At 45.0% G+C, this 21318-nt stretch overlaps 1 protein-coding gene across 1 annotated transcript in view; it reads right to left on the minus strand.

The window, feature by feature from the left end:
- The window catches only part of SLC38A9 (solute carrier family 38 member 9), a 405919-nt gene extending 399622 nt beyond the window's left edge, over nt 1–6297 (minus strand). Inside the window, 1 exon segment of the mRNA XM_069222157.1 lies at nt 6202–6297. The gene's annotated coding sequence lies outside the window, so the exon portion shown is untranslated.
- Between the last annotated feature and the right edge of the window lie 15021 nt (nt 6298–21318).

Below are 21318 nucleotides of genomic sequence, written 5' to 3' on the forward strand. Positions count from 1 at the left end.
CATCTGTAGAAATCAATTTTGGAGTGACTGTGGGATACAACCAATTCCTGTTTAGTGACTCTGAATGAATCCACCACTGGCGCTTCTGTGTAATCTTGATCTGAATAAGGACCAAAACATTGTAATCCTGGGATGCAGGCATCCAGTGGGCCAAAAGATGATGAACCAGAGAATAAAAGTGACAACCACTGGCAATGTCTAAAGACTTCAACAACAGGTTCCTTAGGAGGTAATACATTTTAAGCTTCCTGTTCTCTGGCAAAAGACTTTACCTAGAGTGGTGCTGAACTTGTTTCTGAAGAATTGGAGAGGCTGAAAAGTAATGTGGTTGGACTTTTCCACACTTATCAGAAAGCCCAAACTCATACGAACTTCAGAGAATGCATACAACATTTCTTTTTCCTTATGAAAAGATGTTTCAATGAGCCAATCATCTAATAATAGGAAAACCAATTCCTTCAGAATGAATTTTAGCAACCATGGATGCCGGAGGTTTTGTTAAGACACTTGGAGCCCAAGCAAGCCCATCAGTAGAACTTTTAACTGAAAATGCTTGTTCTTCATGCAGACACATAGGTAACTCTGGCAGTTCTAATTCATCAGAATGCACAGGTAAGCATATCTTAAGTATGTAGAAGAGACAAGAGAAAGTCTATTTTCTTTTCTAGTGGAAAAATGGCTTGTAAAGTCATCATTCTGAACCTCTGTTATGGGATACCCTTGATGACCTTTTTTGAAATCTACAAGGTCCCAATTCCCCAGACAAATTCTGTAGTAAACACAAGATGGAACTGGGGAATACCCAGTCAATGTTACTGCTAGACTAACTCTACCACCCTTCTGTCTGGAACTGTCATCTGCCAGAATGATGCAAAATAAGTCAACTGGTTCAGGGGACAATCCCCTTGATAGTCAGACATTGGAGGTTAAGGAGGGGTAGTTGGGGTTGCTGATTGAAACCAGGACTTGTTGGATACAGGGGCCTCCCAGCCACAACCCCTCGTCCCAAAAAGGCTGAATATTCCTAGTTGCTGCAGAAGGATTGAATAACCTATTGAATCCAAATCCTCTTCCTTTTTCTTCACTGATTTTAGAAGCTTTCTATCCTCTGTTGACCCCCTTAACCATCTCTTCCAGTTCTTGGCTGAACAGTCTGGATTCAGCAACGTGGCAACGACATTGTCTTTTTGGATGCATTAGCTTTCCACAACTGCATACAAACCCATTTCTTGGCTACAACTGATGCTTGCTCCTGTTGGAGCAGCAGTTGCTCTAAGCACATCAAATGATGCTAAAGGGAACTGCACCAGCTGTTCCATCATAGAGAGTGTCCACAAAATCCAAGCCTTACTGAATCTAATTGACCTATATTTTGAAGTCTGTCAACAATGACTGGATAGTACAGTGAGAATATGTACTGGTTCTGACTGAAAGGTTTGAAGCAGCGTAGGCTCTTTTAACAACTACTGCCTCCATCTTCCTATCAATCATATCTGAAGGGTTTGCTTCCTCCGAAATGATTACCTTTAGGGAAGACAATCCTGCCATTAACTAACCTACCTTAAACATTTGTGGAAATTCCTACAGAAACTTGTGGCGAGGATAGGATTTGGACACAAATCTTGGTAAAGATTATTTTTCAATGTCCTTCCATTCATTACTCACTGCTGTATGTAATAGAAGACTCTCCTCTTACAAAGCAAGAATTGTCTCTCAGATGGTGAAGCACCTCAGTCAGCCTGGGACCTTGAGCAAAACGCTCATGAAACTAATCTTCTCCCTCACAATAATTCATCATGGTATCATCAGGAGTTACCATCAGCTTTGGGGCTTCAGAAGATGGAGGCGACGCTCTTGCTGCAGAGGCCGCCTCTACCACTCTCAGTCATTTGCTAGACAGAATTTGATGTGATTACATCATGGAAGGCAGCCTGAACTTCAGGTTCTACCTCCACCAAAACAGGATCCACCTGAAATGGCACCTCTTGGCTTGCACTTTGTGCTTCATCACAATCTAAAATGAACAGAAATTAGGTAATCCAAGCAAGCAATCTTCATTTGCATAGAAAGCTAAAATTAAAGTAGGCTTACATTTTAAATATACTTGGTTGCCTGCAACTTCCCGCACAAAGCGCAGCACAGCAACCTAATATCAAAGCCTCATACAGTAAACTGCAGCGTAGAAGCTTGGAAGAGTATAGAGAAGACTCTTTCACGACCCAGAAAGTTGAAGCAGATTGTTAAGGATTGCCATTATATAGGAAAGTCCTTCTTTTTGCCCTGGTCACCCCCAAACTTTTTGACTGATACTGGTGGTTACTGACTATGACTGTGCCCTAGTCACTGCTAACCAGTCCCAGGGCCAGTGCTCTTTGTAAAATGCAATATGCAAATTAGGCTAATTATAATTGGCTGGACCAACCTACCTATAAGTCCCTAGTATATGATAGGGCATGTAGGTTTAGGGACCCCAGGACAGATAGTACACCCCTAGGTGCACTGCTGTGGTGCCCAGTGTCATTCTCAAAGCAGGCCTGCCTTGCTGGCTGATTTTAAGTCAAAGTTAACCCCAAATTCGATTTGGGAATTTCAAGTACTTCCAAAGTCCTAAGCTTCCTTATTCTTACATATAGGTCACAACTAAGTGTCCCCAGGGTTGGGGGCAGTTTAACTATAAGCCAGGACTTTATAAAATATATTTTATAAGCCCTGGTGAGGGAAAAATAGCCAAAATCATTTCCCCCCCCCATTGCAGTGATTGGTCTCGACAGGCTAACATGGAGAGACTTTATTTTATAGCAAAAAAAGTCTTCTTTTCCATAGGAAGGAGCGAAATACAGCAATTTTAGTAACAAATTAACAGTTATAATAAATCCAACAACGTGCCACTGTTGAATTTAATATAACTTTAACAGGGAAAGATTTAGAACTCTTGCTAAAAGTTACCAACTTAAGCTCTGCAGTGCCCTTCTCCGATTGGTCAGCCTCTGTCAGCCTGAGCCAGGCTGCCTTAATGAGGTGTGTAGTGGACTGAGCTGAAACAAAGGGAGCATCTGGTGGGAGGAGATCTGCCTCTACAGATGGTAGAACAGGATGAAGGGAGAGCAGCCAAACAGGACTTCAAAGGAGGGAAGGACATTTGGGCCAGCAACTGGACCTCTCCCATTTCCTGCAGCCCCAGACAGCCAGGTGTCCCCTGGTTAGATTAAGAGAGGGCTGGAAAAGGGTGTGTTAAGGGACTTTTAGTCACATCAGTGGGTGGGCTCAGCCAGATCTAAAATCTAAAACTGAATTTTTGCCATCTTGGATTATGGAGTACTGTTGCTCCCTGGGATTGATTTTTGCCACAATTCCCAGGAAGTGGTCAGTCAAGAGGGTGGTGGCCTGCCTGTGATTGGAGGGTACCCCCCTGCTTTGCATCCCAGGAGCAAGGATAAATATGGCAGAGCTGCACCTCACTTCAAATCCCTACTGGAACAAGACAGAAAGAAGGACTGCCCAGCTGGACCCGGGCCTGCACCTAGACACTGCACTCAGAAGGACTGCACCAGCTGCAAACTTTGGGCTTCATCAAGAACAGGACTTTGCCTTACTTCTACAACCTCAAGAAGGAACTCCATGTAAGATATAGGCAGAAAGAGGCTGACCAAAGTCCCCTGCATCAAGTCCTGTAAAAATAGCCCAGCTGACCAGTGGCCATTTTAGGAATTGGACAAGGTGCATTCTGGGTGTTGGAGTCCAAACCCCCAAGGAGCAACTCAGAGCTTCAGGAACCTTGGGGTGAGTAGCAGACACCTGAAGGACCTTAAAAGTACTTCTGGAAGAAGATCCAGAATTTTGGAACAACTTTTGAAAAAAGCTTCATAAGTAGACCAACCCAAAGTCGTGAGTCAAGCTGGCCAACGTCGACCGCAACCCGGCCTGACTTGCAGGTTCACCCTGCTGAAATGCTCCGGAACCCCATACTTTCAGGATTTGACCAGGGACTTGTGGAAAGGCAATTCCTTGCATCGTAATTGGTCTGCTGTAGAGGGTTGTCCGACGTCGGGTAAGAAAAGCTCCAGAAAAGTTTACAAGTCCAAAGGTAAACATTTGATTGACACCTTCCTCGCAGGGTATCCGAGGAAGGCTCCATCCAGGTTGGCTTCAACTTTCAACTTGATCCCGGACAAAGAATTCTGTCTCAAAAAAGTTTTTAAGTCTGATGGTAGGAAACATGACCCGAGGCCTCCCACTCAGCATATCCGAGCTCTACTGAGGTCGGCCTCAACTTGTGACTTTGTCCCGGTTGAGGAAAAATCTTCAAGAAAACGACTTACTGTGAAGGTAAAACTTTAACCGAGGCCTCCTGCTCAGTGCAGTCGAGCAGAGCTCCATGCCGGTCGGTCTTAACTTTTGACTTTACCCCAGTCGAGTGCGACCAGATGTCCAGAGTGGCGTTTTTGATTTCTAGGCGCTACAAATAATTTGATCTTTAACAATTTGTATCTCCAATTACCTTTTTTGAATTTTTGTTGTTTTGGTGTCGTTTAAAAGATAAAAATAGAATCTATTTTTATAAATTGGTGATCGATTTTAGTGTGTTTTACTTACTTACTATGTTGTTGATATTAAATGCTTTACACACTTGTCTCCTAAATTAAGCCTAACTTCTCGTTGCAATGCTACCAAGGGTTGAGCTAGGATTAATTTTTGAGACCTTCCCTGGACCTACTGGGGGTTTGTTGCCTATTGCTAAGTGTAGGTACTTACCTGCCCTCACCAATAATCCACTTCCCAACACATTGCAATTAGTGCGGCCTGCTCAGCAAAATCAACGACTAGGATGTCGAACATATTTGGCAATAATTACATTATTTTGCTATTGCAAAATTCGAATAGCATCAGATGCACTTGCAAAATTATATTACCTAGCCTCAGCCGAACGGTAACCTGATATTTTCAGAAATAAAAAACAAGAAGTGAGGTTCCTGCGCTTCCTCTCTAGAAAGATGACCATAGGAAAACTAAGTTATCCGCATATATATTCTATTATCTTGTTTGCTTAGGTACGTAAACTATTTCGGCAAGTGGGGATAAGATCTCACACAGAAAGGGCTGGGACAAGAAAGACGGAGGAGTGCTTCAAATTTGGGGACACAGATCTTCACTTTGAGTAAATCTAGATTATCTTTTGGCTCTAACGCAGTAAAATATAATCTCATTCCAAATCATTAGATTCTCAAGATGTACTAGCATTTTCGTGTCAAAGAAAGGACCATAATTACCAGTGTGGCAGTCTGACGGCTACGATGAACTAACATGGAGTCCAGGATTGAATATGTCACCATAAATCATAGCCAACAATGAGCCGAAGGACACCCCTTGTTGTGTTTGTCATTAGGTCTTTAACTGCAGATCTGGAAATGCAAACTAATGCACATAAAAGTAAGTACTGATATCAAGTAGCATTAGCGCCTGAGCTACAAACCATATTTTACCAGTCCTCTTAAAAGGTGTCTTCTCTCCTTCTTTTCACCCCAACGACATTAATGTAAACAATATTAAGACACGAAGCAACAGGCATAAGTAATTCAATAAAGAAAACAGTCGATCGTTCCTGCGGGTGAAAGCCGGAAGACAAAGGCTTATTGGAATCTTTCCTATGTAATGCTTGCTCTTCTAACTGCCTGATCTCATCTTTATTTTCATGTTGTTATAATTCCTGGTGGTGTTCACACCAACGCCCAAAGCTCAGTTGCTACCTGTCCTAATACTGTTGAAAGGCTGTTTTGTGTGGTCTAGATACTGTTTTTTATAACTTGTAATGGCAATTTTTGTAGTGTACCCTGATTTTTATTCTGGGCTACGCTTCTGTGGGCACCTATTTCTGCTACCCCCCGACCATGTCTACTGTGGCTCTGAATCCATTTTACTGCATAGGTTGTTGTAAAATCAATAAATAAAGTTGTTAAAAATATTGTTTAAAGGCAACCCTGTTTCATAAAAAGTTACCACTTAGTCGTCTCCAGCTTGCGTTTTTGCATCTCAGTCCAAACCCAGTTAAATAGCACTTTCTCTCGTCTCCCAAATGTTTCCGTTTACTCCTAAATTACCCAACTGCTCTACGACAAACTTAGAATACAGAACAAAACATTTTCATCATCAACTACAAGTGAGAAAAATATGAAAATAAAATAAAGTCCTTGCAAAGACGCATACCTGCTGCGAGCTGCTGACATACCCTTGCAGGAGCCCTGCATTCTCCCTTCACTGTCCAAGAAAACAGGAAGAAGACACAGCTCCCTGGAAGCCTAGTATTGGGAAACAGAAAGCGAAGCATACTTGGGAAATGTAGTTTTTTCTACGATTCTGCTTCCCGCCATGTCAAACACTAAAACCACCACTCCCAGAATGCCACGCTTCAAACCCAAGCTAGGTTGTGTAAGTTGTTGTGGTCTGCCTCCCTCGATCTGTTTTCTGAAGAGTACTTCTGAATTCACGTGTGCCTGCGGAAAAATTGCTGAATATTTCTTTCTCTAGTGCGAAGCGTCCACGCTGCAAAAAGTTCCCCTTTCGCTTCTTCCTGTGACTGTTAAATGCTGACTAGGAAAGAGGGAATCGTTCGTGTTTTCTCGAGCAGACTTGCCTTCCTACATCAATCATTGTTAGTATTTTTGCCAGGTGGCTTGAACGCTGATTGTAACAAACATTTGTAATGCACTAGGGTCTCGCATTTCTCCGAGTTACAGCCATTAGCAGTTGTAAACTCCCAACCGGATTTTTCTTTCCACATTGCAAGAAAAAAACAGCGCGATCGCTCTGCTACAGTTCCCTCGTAATGAAACCTATCGGCAAAAGTGCAATTATCTATGTAAGCGTCAAAAGTGCATTTAACTATGTAACATCCTCGATGTTATGCAAAGCGCTCGACTTCTGCCAAGCGAGATCGTGCTGCGAACAAAAGATAAAAAGTAGTCCACAAATTGGACTGGAAACAGCAAGCCTCCCATGTTTTCAGTAATTGGTCGCTGCACTCGAGGAGGGCTAACCACAGGAGGCATGACGTTTGCATGCCTTCCACTTATGAAAGCAAGCAGATTTTAACAGGCAAGCCCATGAACCAATGAAAGACAACTGACGTGATGTGAGCGGGGCTCCGAGCCCTTTTCTGACTCCTAAAGCGTCTCGCAAGCAAAACGCATGCGCAAGCGCATGCGATGCAAGCTCGACCCTAAAAAGCTGCGTGTTCTAACAAGCATTGGGAAGGCCAATCAATATGTCTTGCCTTAGTAATGCTGCTGTCGAGCTGGTGGCTTTGGTAATGTTTGTTAGTAAAGTATTGTTTAAAAAAAGTAAAGTAACCCACATTTTCTTTTTAAAAGGAGGAACGTATTTTATGGTATTTGAAAACTGTAATATTTAGAAATACTTATAAGTGGTATGGTTTATTTTACAAATACTGTTCATAAAGGAAACTGTAAACCGAGGAATATGTAGAAGTCTGTGGGGGGGGTGGCTGTAGGAAAGTACCCCTTTTTTGGCATAGTTACACTCACTTTTTGCCTGCTGTCAGTGTGTTTTAACTGTGTTCACTGGGATCCTGCTAACCAGGACCTCAGTGCCTGTGCTCTCTTCTTCTAAATTTAGTTGCTTAGTACTTTGCACACCCCACAATTGGCATACTGGTGCCCCTGTATAAGTCCCTAGTATATAGTACTTGGGTACCCATGGGCTGTAGCATGTATTGTGCCACCCGTAGGAACCCGTACAACATGTGTCTGCAGGGCTGCCATTGCAGCCTGCAAGAAAAGGTGTATGCACCCTCTCACTACAGTTCACTGCATCAGGTTACTGTAAGTCACCCATATGGTAGGCCCTCCTAGCCCAGAGGCAGGGTACAGGTACCTGTGTGTGAGGGCACCCCTGCATGAGCAGAAGTACCCCTACGAACTCCAGCACCATTACACTGGACTTCGTAAGTGCAGGGAAGCCATTTTACCAGTGCACTGGACACATACTATCTGTGTCCAGCTACATAATGGTAATTCCGAACCTGGGCATGTTTGTTATCAAACATATCTGAATCATACCCCAATACTGTTGCCAGTATTGGTTGTATGGTTCCATGCACTGTGGGGGCTCCTTAGAGGACCCCCAGTATTGCTTCTACCAGTCTGCTGGGGTTTTTTGGGCAGCCCGCGTGGCTGCCACCCCTCAGACAGGTTTCTGCCCTCCTGCTGCTTAACAATCTCAGTCAGAGGAAGGCAGAACAAATAATTTGCTGTGGGAGAGGGAGGTAACACCCTCTCCCTTGGAAATAGGTGTAGTCTCCCCCAAGCCACCAGTATGCTTTGAAGGGCACATTTGGTGCCCTACTTGCATAAACAGGTTTGCACCAGGCCAGGGACCCCGGTCCCTGCTCTGGCTTGAAACTGGACAATGGTAGGGGGAGTGATCACTCCCCTGTCCATCACCACCCCAGGGGTGGTGCCCAGAGCTGCTCCAGGTGACCACTTGATTCTGCCATCTTGAATCCAAGGTGGGCAGATGCCCCTGGGAGCATCTGAGTGGCCAGGTCAGGCAGGTGACGTCACAGCCCCCTCCTGATAGGTGGTCACCCTGTTAGGTGACCAATCCCCCTTCCTAGGCTATTGCGGGGCTCCTTCTCTGGTGGGTCCTCAAATTTAACATGTTAGATTCCAGCCGGATTCCTCTGCCTATTTTACTTCATCTTCTGGCCACCGAGACTGCAACTGGACCCTTCAGAAACCGACAATCTGTAACTCCAGCAATGACTCCGCTTTGCATCATTGTTTCTCCGGCTCCTTCCAGCAACTGCAACATTTCCCTGGCTGTGCATCCTCTGAGGGTGACAAGTCTTCAGCCTGCAAAAGAAGCAAGAAGGACTCTCCCTTGGAGTGAAGAAGTCACTCCCCTGCATCCGCAGGCACCAACTGTAACGACAACCGGCTGCGTGGATCCTCTCTCCTCCCGAACTGCATGAATCCTGTATTACAGGTGGTGGTCAGGAGTGGTCCCCTTGGTTCTCTCTACCAATTTGGGAGACAATAAGCCCTTGCCTCTCCTTGCAGGACAGTACCCCTGTGCACTGCGACTCTTGCATTTACCAAGGCTTATTTGTTCCTCCTCCAATGGATCTTCAGGCTCTGGGTACCGCCTTCCCCGAACACTCCTCTCTGCAAAGCGTAGTCTCCTGCCTGGGACATGGAACTCCTCTTCAGGTGTGCTGAGTGGGCCTCACTGCTACTCCTGTGCCTGCTGCCCGTGGGTCACCTGTGGGGGCTGCCTCCTCTTCTGGTGACTCTCCCAGCTGCCGAGGGTCACCTCGGACTCTCCTCCTTTGGTCGAGTCTCCAGGACCTTGTTAGTCCTCTTCAGCCTTGCAAACCTTCTTCTCCATCTATTGCATTTGCCAAGACTTGTTGGTGGTTTTCCAGCATCACGACTGCCGACGTGGGACATCACTTGCATCACTTCTGGAACTCCTCTTCTGCTCCTGTGCTGCACTGCTGACCGGCTTCGTCCACCGTCCACCTGGTCCTCCATCCACAGAAGGTGAGTAGTGGCTCCTGCCACAACCGGAGACTCCAACTCGAACTGGACATGATCCCCTTCCTTTGCAGGTCCTGTTCTGTCAGGATCCACCTTTGGTTTCTTCTAGTCTTGTCTGAGTCTTGCACAATCCTTTTCCAAATTCCTCCTTTTTGTTTGGGGGAAAACCAGGTACTTACCTCTGCTTCCCTGGTTGCTGGGAGTCACTCTCTTACTCACATCTTGGGGTTCCTAATCCCCCCCCCCAGCACCCCTCTACTGCTTCCATTTCCTTGGGGGCGGGGCTGCCTTTCACATTCCACTTTTTTAGTATATGGTTTGGCCCTCCCCTAGGGTCCTCACTATTTTCTATTGTGTTTACCAATGCCTATTGCTTTCTATGCTATTTACTGATGTTTACTATGTATGTAATAATGTTTACTTATTGGGGTATTGCCTATACAGTATTTTAGTATTTGTACTACCATAATAAAGTACCTTTATTTTTATAACACTGTGGTTCTTTCATGTGTGTAAGTGCTGTGTAACTATAGTGGTATTGCATAAGCTGTGCATGTCTCCTAGATAAGTCATGGCTGCTCATTCATAGCTACCACTAGATAGCCCTGGCTTTCTAAACACTGCCTACACTTCACTAATAGGGGATACCTGGACCTGGTATAAGGTGATAACAACATAGGTGCTCACTACACACCAGGCAGCTTCCTACAGTGGTGGTGATGATGATACTAAAGGTCACAGGTATGAAACAACATGGTTTGTAGTTAGCAACAGAGACAACTGTAAAATATCTGGAAGTTCTCAGATGGATAGCCAGTGTTTGATTGGACTACTGCAAGGAATCAAATGGATGTGGGAACTGGCATCTTGCTACAGTATCCCTCCTCACACAAACTTTTTGTCTGGTTTCTGGATGCAACTTGGGCTGGAGTGCACTGGTATCCTGCTAACCAGGGGGCATATTTATACTCCGTTTGCGCCGAATTTGCGTCGTTTTTTTCTACGCAAATTCGGCGCAAAACTAACGCCATATTTATACTTTGGCGTTAGACGCGTCTAGCGCCAAAGTATGAGGAAAGAGCGTCATTTTTTTGCGTGAACGCCTTCCTTGCGTTAATGAGATGCAAGGTAGGCGTTCCCGTCTAAAAAAATTGACTGCGACGCAAATGCGTCGTATTTATACTCCCGGGCAAAAATCACGCCCGGGAGTGGGCGGGGCAAAAAACCCCGCATTTGCGCCGGATTTTAGCGCCTGGGTCAGGGCAGGCGTTAAGGGACCTGTGGGCTCAAAATGAGCCCACACCTGCCTCCCATGCCCCCAGGGACCCCCCCTGCCACCCTTGCCCACCCCAGGAGGACACCCAAGGATGGAGGGACCCATCCCAGGGACATTCAGGTAAGTTCAGGTAAGTATAATTTTTTATTTTTTTAATATTTTTTTTTGGCATAGGGGGGCCTGATTTGTGCCCCCCTACATGCCTCAATGCCCAATGACCATGCCCAGGGGACATAAGTCCCCTGGGCATGGCCATTGGGCAAGGGGGCATGACTCCTGTCTTTACTAAGACAGGAGTCATGTAAATGGCGTCTGGGCGTCGTTAAAAATGGCGCAAATCGGGTGGAGGCGATTTTTTGGCGTCAACCTGACTTGCACCATTTTAAGACGCCCTAACGCCATTTTCCCCAACGCCGGCGCTGCCTGGTGTACGTGGTTTTTTTCCACGCACACCAGGCAGCGCCGGTCTGCTAGCGCCGGCTAACGCTATTCAATAAATACGGCGCCCGCATGGCGCTTCAGAATGGCGTTAGCCGGCGCAAAACTTTTTGACGCTAAACTGCGTTAGCGCAGTTTAGCGTCAAAAAGTATAAATACGGGCCCAGGTTCCCAGTGCCAGTGTTCTTTCCCTAAAAAATGGCAAAGGTAATTGGCAACACCTTTAGCTTCGACTATAAGTCCCTACTAAATAGTCTTTCTGTACCCACGACATGGGGTACTTAGGTTAGGCCCCTGAGGGCAGCAGCACTGATTGTGCCACCCTCTAGGACCATGCATCCAGTTGCACCCAGCACTGCATTTGTAGGCTAAGTGTCTTGGTGCAATCCTAAAATGCAAACTCGACATGGCACACCGCCTGTGTGCCCTGCCATCTACACACTGCCTACAATATGGGTAAGTGATCCATTTGCCAGGGCTTCCAGCATTAAGGCAGGGTGCACCATACTGTATGTGAGGGCATCGCTGCATGAGCAATATACCCCCACTGTGTCCTTACCAAACCTTGGGCACAATGAGTGGACAGAGTAGCCATTTTAATACATGTGCTAGACACTGGTCAACACGAGATTCACAGCTACATGATGGGCACTCTGAACCCTGGGTTGCTTGGCATCAAAAACTCAGAATGATAAATCCAAACTGGTACCAGTGTTGGATTTATTATAAAATGTACCCAGGTGTCACCTTAGAGGTGCCCCTGCAAAAGCTAACTACCCTGGCATGATTGCTGGCCGGTACCAACCAGCCCGCCACCACCAGACAGGATGCTGGACCACTGGGGAGAGAGCCATTGTTATCTGGGGCCACAGAACAAAGCCCAATCTGGCATGCACGACCTCTAAGGTGTTGCCTGCGAGGTGGACACATTCCATTTCATTTTCCTCCATCTTGGATGGAAGGAAAATAGCCAACCACGTATAGGGAAGCAACCCCTCTGCACAGGAAGAGGTCACTTAGTGGGTGTAACTACCCTATGGTAGTTGACCCATTGGTCACTACCAGGTTTCCCCTAAAATGCCCCCTAAGTATAGTATTTAGTGGGCATCCCTAGACCAGGAAATCAGATTTGATGAACAAAAGAACATCAGCACCAAGAAGATCTGAAGCACAAGAACTTTGGACCTGCTGCACCAAAGAAAAGGTACCAAGCCCTGCCTGCTGAACCCAGGACCCGACAATCGCTACTGAGGAGCTGCTGGACAACTAGGCAACTCTACAAAAACCCCAGAGGACCTCCAGGCTTTGCAAACCGCCAGAGAAATGTGAGAAATGGCCTCTTTTTGGCATGGTTAGCCCCCAACTTTTTGTCTGATGTATGATGTAGCCTAGAAATTGTAGTGCCCAGGGCCCCTGCTAACCAGTTTCCCTGGGCCAGAGCTCTTTCCCTAAAACTGTTGTGCTGTAGTGGCACGTTGGACACACCTTTATCTAACACTATAAGTCCCTAGTAAAAGGTACTTAGTTACCCAGGGCATGGGGTACCAAGGTTAGGCCTCAGAGGGCCACTCTCTAGTGCCATGCATCCAGATACACCCAGCACTGCGATTGTGCCCTGGTGCAAGTCCAAAACATGAACCTGACATGGGGTTGAAGTAAGCCTCAGCAAGGCCTACTAGTGCAAGGGGATCACCTTTCTCTGCACAAAGTCCTCAGACCATGTAGGAAGAAGTTGGCACAGGAACTGAAATAAAAGACAAAGTTTATTAACCTCATGAGGTGGTACTATAGTTCAAACAGCAACCTTAGGTAATGTCTGAAGTAGCACACTGAACTGAGAGAGCATGGTCCTTTTATACCCACGCAGGGGCTAAAAGGAGGTGGTACAAGTATAGAAGCAAGGCTTGTATACATGTAAGGTCATGTGGAAAATGCACAGTCGACAGGTAGGAGGAGCTAACAGTTTTCAAGGACTAACAGCTGCAGACCTTACTGAGCATGTGCGAAAGTGGGAGATGCTAAATATAACTTGTCACTAGGCAGATTTCAAAAGTAGTTAACAGAAATGTAGGACAGAGCAGCATGTGGCAGAGAAAATGGCTGCCATGAATACAAAATGGATTCCGCGAAATGTTCACAATAGTTACAAATACAAGATGTCTTCTGCTAATGCTTAATCTAATCGCTGCTAAACTACAACAGACAACCCTTTCAGCATTAGCAGAAGACATTCGTCTTTCTGGGATAATCTAAATATTCATCTTGTATATTTATGCTCATCATTTTAGCTATTTCTTTATCTAACATATGTTGTGCTTTCATTTCTGTAATATTTCTTTTGGTAGGCATACAAGCAGTAATACACATGGAGCAGAACATTGGACCACACTGAATACAGATACAGCATGTGAAAAATATTGCAATCATTACACACAGGATAGTTAGTAGTTTCCAGCCCCAGGCGGAAACAAGAGCCCAAAACCATCCAGAAAAAGTCCAAGTACCAGTCTCTGTGTGGATTTCTGCAGCAATTTTATGCAATTTAGATATTGCATCATATACTGAAGGTGAGTGATCGGGAATGAAAACACAGCAACTACTACCAATGATGCGACATGCACCACCTCGGTCAGCTAATATCACATCTAGCACCATATGATTTTGGAGCGCTACAATCCTCGCAAATTGGAGTTCCTCAGTAATATTCCCAAGTGCCAGAGCTGCCTGATTGGTAACAGCTTCCACAACCCTAGTCAATCGTCTCACTTTCCTACTGTTTAACGCAGCACCCACAAAGGGGAACAATCCTAAATTAAAATCAACATATTGTTGCAGGCTAGTATCCGTTTGGTCTACCTCATTTGTACTTATTTCCCTTTTATATCTATTGTTAATGATGTCATTCAACAGTTTTAAATCTCCGTGATATGATGCAGGGGCCAAAAACACAGGGGGTAATAGAAAAGATACATAACACACACCTGACCACCCAACAGGTAGTTGGTAATATCCATAGTTACCACAAACAAAATATGTATTATGTGAAGCTGTAAAACTACTATTATTTACACCCTCAATAGTTAAAATCAAGGTACAATCGCTTATCCCTATGGGAATTCGCCCAATGCTACGTATACATAAATCTGCTTAAGTTTTTGTAACAGAAATCACAAATTGTTCTTTCTTGTCAGAGTCTCTTATATTTGTGAAGACATATGGTATTGAAACATTGTCCGGTTGATACTCTTCCCATTCCCATTTAGTTCCTTTGGCTTGGGGATACCCATCTTTGTCTTGGTAGCATACTTTATTAAGGCGAAAAAGAAGTCCGCCCTCTGTACGTTTTCCAGATGCAAACAAAAGCGTGTACCAAGCTTGACAAGAACCATTGTGTGAAAAAGGAAGAGGAATGAAAGGTGTTCCTCCTTTCTTTTTATGCGCAGGTATCATTCCACATACCCAACAGTTAGTAGTATTTGTAGCATTATGAGTATGATGCAACATCTGAATGAAAGTATTATTGAAGTACGATTGACGGTGCTTCTGCTCCTGATAGCGAAGTGTAAAGTAATAGTGATCCTCTGGTACTGGAGTAGTGGCAACAAAAAACTGACGAGCAGGAGCCTTCTTTTCAACAAACCAGGTGATTGTTGCTGTAACCACCAAAACAACAACAAACCCCATAGTACTAATGATCAGTTTGTTATTTATTTTAGCAACAGTGATAATCGACCCTTTCAGAAATGGATTAAAAACAATCGTTGGAGCTCTTATCCCTGGGCAGCCGCTGATTTCTTCACCACGGGCCAAGATGGGTGTCACTACTCTAATGCATGGCTGATCCCCCCCCCCCTTGCCACACTGGCTCTCCGTTTCACTAACCCAGGGCGGTAGCTCAACCAGTTTTTTCAAAACATTTTCAGATTCTTTCCTCAGTCTCAAATTATATCGCGACACTCCAGAAGTCGTATGGTCCGGGAAGACCTCTGCAGATTCGTCAGGTGATATAGCACGGCCTTTCTCCGTAGTCAAAATCTCTTGATGACTGGTCAGCACAGCAGGTTCCACCAAGGTAGGTAGCACTCTCTTGCAGTGAGTACTATGGACCCAATTCTTTCAGTTCATCACTCGAACTGCTGTCCTTGTCGCAAGGAGCACCTGTTCTGGGCCTCGCCACCTTGGTTCTAAGCTGCTTGATCTTTCAAAAGACTTAGGGGGTCATTATGACATTGGCGGGCGGCTACCGCCGCCTGCCAAGTGGTAACCGCCGTGCGGCCGCCAATGCAGCCGCACTCCCGTGGCCCCCATTACGACATTCCCGCTGGGCCGGAGGGCGCAAACCAAGTTTGCGCCCGCCGGCCCAGCGGGGATGAGGCCGCAACATAGGAGCCGGCTCCTAATGGAGCCGGCGGTGTTGCAGCTGTGCGACGGGTGCAGTTGCACCCGTCGCGCTTTTCAGTGAAAAGCTGGCCGGGGCCCTGTTAGGGGGCCCCCACACTGCCTATGCCAGTGGCATGGGCAGTGCAGGGGCCCCAGGACACCCCTTACCGCCAGCCTCTTCCTGGCGGTGCAAACCGCCAGAAACAGGCTGGCGGTAGGGCTGCCCTGGCGGATTATCACCGGCGGGGCTAAAATGGCAGGAAACCGCCGGGGCTAAAACGGCAGGAAACCGCTTGGGCTAAAACGGCGGGAACCCGCCGGCCCCGGCGGTGCGACCGCAGCGCTACCGCCGCGGTCATAATAAGGGCCTCCGTACCGCCAGCCTGTTGGCGGTACGGACGCCACATTACCCCTGGCGGTCGTAATGACCCCCGTAATCATCACCTGGTCACCAGGTCGGAGTTCATGGCCTTCACCTGTAGATCTGTCAGGAAGTGCTTCTCGAACCTGTTGATGAATAGAAACCAAATTGTCGGTTAACTGTGCCAAATAATCATTCATCAGGACACAAGGTACATCATATACGGATTTTGGCTTAGGAACTCCCCAAATATTCATTGGCCTCCCAAATACTATTTCGTATGGGCTAAGGCCAAGTCGAGAGTGTGGCACTGACCTAATAGACAATAATGCCAACGGTAATGCATCCGGCCAAGTTAAGGATGTGGAAGCCTGTATCTTCGCTAACTTCAGCTTCAAAGTAGCATTATACCTTTCCACCACCCCTGCTGATTGTGGGTGGAAAACCGCATGGTACTTCTGTTTGATCTCTAATCCTTTCAGGACATACTTAATAACTTCCCCAACAAAATGAGGTCCGTTATCACTCCATAAAAGTCTGCAAACACCAAACCTAGGGAAAAATTATTTCAAAAGCACCTTCGCTGTGGTAATGGCAGTATTATCCTTTGTGGGATATGCCTCTATCCATTTACTGAAGGCACATACCACCACCAAGACATACTTTAAATTGTTGCAGTGTTCAAGCTGAATATAATCCATTTGTAGAACTTCAAAAGGTGCAGTTGGTGTAGCAAACCCTCCCGCAGGAGTACGTGTCCCTTTTCCAGGATTGTATTGTAAACAGATCAAACAAGACTGTACTACTCTCTTAGCTGTACTGGAAATTCCTGGATGCTCCCAAACTTGCGTAAGCAACTTCGTTATTGTTAAAGCTCCAACATGTGCCAGCCCATGTGCCATCTGAACCATAGGTTGTACAAAAGCTATAGGCAATTTCCATTTATCCATCTGCTTATTCCGCCAACAGCCCTCATCATCCAATTCTCCATCTTCAGACCATTGCTCACGTTCTTTCACAGAAGCAGATTTCTGTATATCTAATACGTCTTGTCTAGCATTATGCCAACGTTCAGCTTGTGACTTCACTACATACATAGAAGTAGTACTTCGCTGCATCGCAGTCTCACGTGCTACGCGGTCTGCAAGAGCATTACCTTGCCCTATCTTATCGGTCACTTTCTTATGTGCACTACATTTCACAATAGCTAGTTTCTTTGGATATGTCAATGCAGTCAAGAGGTTATGCACTAATTCTCCGTGCATTATCTGCATCCCGTGGGATGTGAGAAAGCCTCTCTCCTTCCAAAGCAAACCAAAATCATGAGCCACTCCAAAAGCATAGCGGCTGTCTGTATAAATGTTCACACATAAGTCAGTACTAAGCTCACATGCTCGTGTCAAAGCTATGAGTTCAGCTGCTTGAGCTGACTTCTGTGGTATACGAGCTGTCTCCACTACCGTGTGTATTGTGGTGATTGCATATGCAGCTGAGGTCGTACCATCTGGCAACTTCAAACAAGACCCATCAACCCACAATTCCCCGTCTACATCTAAAAGGGGCGTATCTTGTAAATCAATACGACCCTTTGTCAGTTCTTCAGTAAGGAATATACAATCATGTGTTTCTTGTGACTGAGGCTGAGTCACCGGATATGGCAACAAAGTGGCTGGATTTAATGTTGCACATCTCTTCAGTGTAATGTGAGGAGCCAGCAATGTCAACTCATATCCCGTTATACGGGCGCTAGTTAAATGTTGTGTCTTTGTTTGATTTAAAAGAGCATCAACCGCATGGGGTACTAACAGCTTATGTGACAAAACTATCCCTTCACTCTGTGACGTATTGACACAGCTGTTGCGGCAACTGAACAAAAACACCCAGGCAACGCTCGAGCGACAGGATCAAGTACTGCTGAAAAAACTGCACAGGGACGCTGCTTATCGCCATGTGTCTGTACTAAAACTGACAATGCACATCCATCTTTCTCATGTACGTAAAGTGCAAAAGGCTTCATGTAATCTGGAGTACCTAACACTGGTGCGGAACAAAGGGCTTGTCGCAGCTGCCTGAAAGCAGTCTCACATTCATCTGTCCATGGGAGGGGCATTGGAGTATATTTAGTCAAAAGTGCTAGCAAAGGTTTGACAATGTATGAAAACCCTAATATCCATTGCCTACAAAAAGAAGTAAGACTAAGGAATGCCTGAACATCTTTCTGAGTAGAGGGTACTGGTGTGTCTAAAATTGCTTGAATACGATCTGATGTAAGTGCACGGCCCTCCTTAGACAAAAGGTGACCTAAATAGGTTACCTTTGGTCTACAATATTGCAATTTCTTTCGTGACACTTTATGATGGTGTAAAGCAAGAAAAGAAAGTAAAGACAAAGTGCACTTTTCACATTGCTCAGAGGTATCAGTCGCCAACAAAATATCATCGACATATTGTATGAGAGCCACACCTTCAGGCAAAACAAAAGAATCAGGTTGTCATTTTAACGCTTGACTATAAATACTTGGACTCTCCGTATAGCCTTGAGGAACTCTGCAAAATCTATATGATCGTTTATTCAGAGTAAAACCAAACAAATATTGGCTGTCAGGATGAATAGGGATCGAAAAGAAAGCATTTTTCAAGTCTATCACAGAGAACATAGTTGCTGTCGGGGGAACCAAAGTGAGGAGTGTCGTGATGTCAGATACCACAGGATATTGTGGTATCACAATCTTATTGACTTCTCGTAAATCAATAATGAATAGGTAAATCCTAGTATCAGTATCCTTTTTCAGAATAGGAAGAATCGGACTGTTACAAACATTATATAGAACTTCCTCAACAACTCCAACTGCAATAAGATCATGCACAATTCACGTGAGTGCTTCTTCGCCCTCCTGTGAAATTCTGTATTGAGGCAAACGTGGCAATACAGCTCCCTCCTTGACACTAATATGTACCAGTGGAATAATCATTTGTCCCACATCAGTATCTGAAGTAGCCCACAAAGTACTAGGGAGTGAAGCTAATGCAATATCCTCTTTAACAAGACAAACTCTTTTCATCACAGGATGATTATCATTTAAAATAACACGCACCCCTTCAGGAGAGCATCGTATTGTAGCCCTGAAATACTTGAGCATATCAAGACCCACAATATTGTCTGGTGTATTTGTAGAAAGCAAAAATGGACATGGAGCAGTAAATTTATCAACATGGAATGCAAGTGGTTGTGACAATGGGCTAGGGGAAGGTGTTCCATCGAAACCTATCGATGTAATGGTTAAGCCAGACAGGGGAGCCCTTGGAATCAATTGTTTAGACAAGGCGCTACGAGTAACTCCTGTATCAACCAGAAACTGATCAGTAGAACCCAAAACATGTGCTGTAACATAGGGATCCCTCTGATCTACTGGAACTTCAACTGATTCCTTACCCCATCCTAGGCAATCCTATGCATAAGCAGAGTCTTGGAAATCAGGCTGCACATAGTTAGACATCTGGTATTGGTTCTGTCTATCAAAAGTGTTAAACCCATCCTGCCCTCGTACATTAGCATCAACCCTAGCATGATCATTCGTGCTTCTTCTAGGTCCTGAATATCCTGAGTGATTTCTCATTTGTCCCCGACCACGTGAACACTGCTGAACACGTAGTGCTGGACAATCGGCAGCCCAATGCCCAAATTTCTTACAATACGCATACTGATCAACAGACAAATTCGAACGAGTGTAAGAAGAACCATAAGATCCACGTCCACCTCTATCACTACCTCTAAAAGGCGGACCATAAGCTTGAGCTAACATAACCTTCGTCTTTAATTCTTAAATTTTTTGTCCTCGCTGCCTTTTGCTTCTAATTCCTGACGTTCATAATACTGAGCCATAGTCAAAAGAGAAACCGGAGTAGAGGTAGTCCATGAACTTTCACTAGCTTTTAGATGACTAGCTATACCTGGTAACAGATTTGCGACATATTTATCGACAAACAAATGTCTGCCCGTATCATCTGACAATAACTGACCGCTAAAATCATGAAATGCTTCTTCAAAGCTTGTAAAGAAATCAGAGACCGATTCATCTGCCTTTTGCAAGACGCTAAAACAGTCCAATCTATCTTTTTAGGGGGAATAATCGTTTTTAACTTAACTAATATGGCTGCAGGAAGATCTAGAATCAACTGATATGGCTTTTTCGCAGATTCCCTATCCCCGTCCATCTGTTCTAATTCTTTCCATGACGCCCCAAAAACTGCACAATCATCAATTTTACGAACAGTTCTCCACATATCTGGCGGTAATATCAATCCAAAAAATAAATCAATGTCAGCCAAAGTCATAGTACAAGAACTAATTGCTCCCTCAACTTCCTCATAAAAGGCGGCTGGATTTTTCCGCGGGTCAGGTAATGCTGTTTTAAGTGCCATTACATCTGCCCTATTCCAAGGAGTATACACCCAATTATAAATAAAATAACCCTTAGCATCAACAGAAGTTTTATCATCACTTGTACCCAATCCTTTAGGAGGAACATACAAAGGCGCGGCCTCCCGCATTGGTTTCGCGTGAACTATCATAGTCTTCTCTGTTCCGAAGATGGAAGCTTGCACCCCGTCGGTCTGAGATGTCCGTGCAACTACGTCCACAGCCCTTTTCTCCTCTTGCAAACGAACTGCCACAACACATAATTTCATTAAACGCCTGATTGCATCAGCCACCTGGGAGAAAACAAAAAGACCATCACGCATTTGCTTATGATCAGCTGCTACATCATCAGGCTCTAACTCATCAGAATATTTCCGATATAGTTCAATAACTTCTGAGCCAAATGCCTCAGTAAACTATAGCTGCTCCTTTTCCGTCCACCCTTTCATGCTGTCTAAAAGTTCAGAAGCAGAGACAACGCTACGAATTTTTTTACGAGCAATAGATCTAAGCTCAGACGCACGGTCAGCAGACAACATAGAGCGACTGTCTCGCATCTTCTGTTGCTCTGAACTGGAGGCCTTAACTAACTCATGAGGGGCAGAAGGGACGACATTTGGAGGTGGAGGGCGATCTAGTAACAATAAATCATCCTGTGGTTTATTAAGGATAGGATAGAGAGGTTGCCTAACAGTGTATTGGCCAGTTACCTGTAATTTACATTCTTTCTCTTCTAGCTCCTTTAAGTCATTTATTTATTTATTTCTCATTTCGAATGCTTTCACATATACATTCTTCCGCTGCTCTTTCTCAAGCAAGGCTTGCTGACGCTTCACTCGTCCACGCACTTCTTTCTCCCACATTCGTACACATTCAAACATATCTTGCCT

This window comes from Pleurodeles waltl, chromosome 1_1 (genome assembly GCF_031143425.1).
Source record: "Pleurodeles waltl isolate 20211129_DDA chromosome 1_1, aPleWal1.hap1.20221129, whole genome shotgun sequence".
Classification (NCBI taxonomy): Eukaryota; Metazoa; Chordata; class Amphibia; order Caudata; family Salamandridae; genus Pleurodeles; species Pleurodeles waltl.